This window comes from Penaeus monodon, chromosome 33 (assembly GCF_015228065.2).
Source record: "Penaeus monodon isolate SGIC_2016 chromosome 33, NSTDA_Pmon_1, whole genome shotgun sequence".
Taxonomy (NCBI): Eukaryota; Metazoa; Arthropoda; class Malacostraca; order Decapoda; family Penaeidae; genus Penaeus; species Penaeus monodon.
This window is the reverse complement of record NC_051418.1, coordinates 33,423,575-33,423,792: the sequence shown is the minus strand read 5'-3', so window position 1 is coordinate 33,423,792 and position 218 is coordinate 33,423,575. Positions and strand designations below refer to the sequence as shown.

Here is a 218-nt window from a genome sequence, read left to right as displayed (position 1 = left end):
CTCAGCGAATTGTAGAATAGACTCCTTATGAGACTGCAAAACCAAATAATTATTATTGTTATTGGATTAGGGGGGGTTGCAGTATTTTTTAAAGTAATTTCTTATTTTGGCCATGTTTCCTGTGATTAAACTTCTGTGTTTGTATTTCACGTAATTTATATTACAAGTGGTGTGGGACTAAATATAGCTACTCATAGATCTCTTGCACAATGCAGTCG

At 33.9% G+C, this 218-nt stretch overlaps 1 protein-coding gene across 1 annotated transcript in view; it reads left to right on the top strand.

Annotated features, from left to right (window-relative positions):
* The window catches only part of LOC119594417, a 5,696-nt gene that overhangs the window by 643 nt on the left and 4,835 nt on the right, over positions 1-218 (top strand). The gene's annotated exons all lie outside the window — the stretch shown is intronic.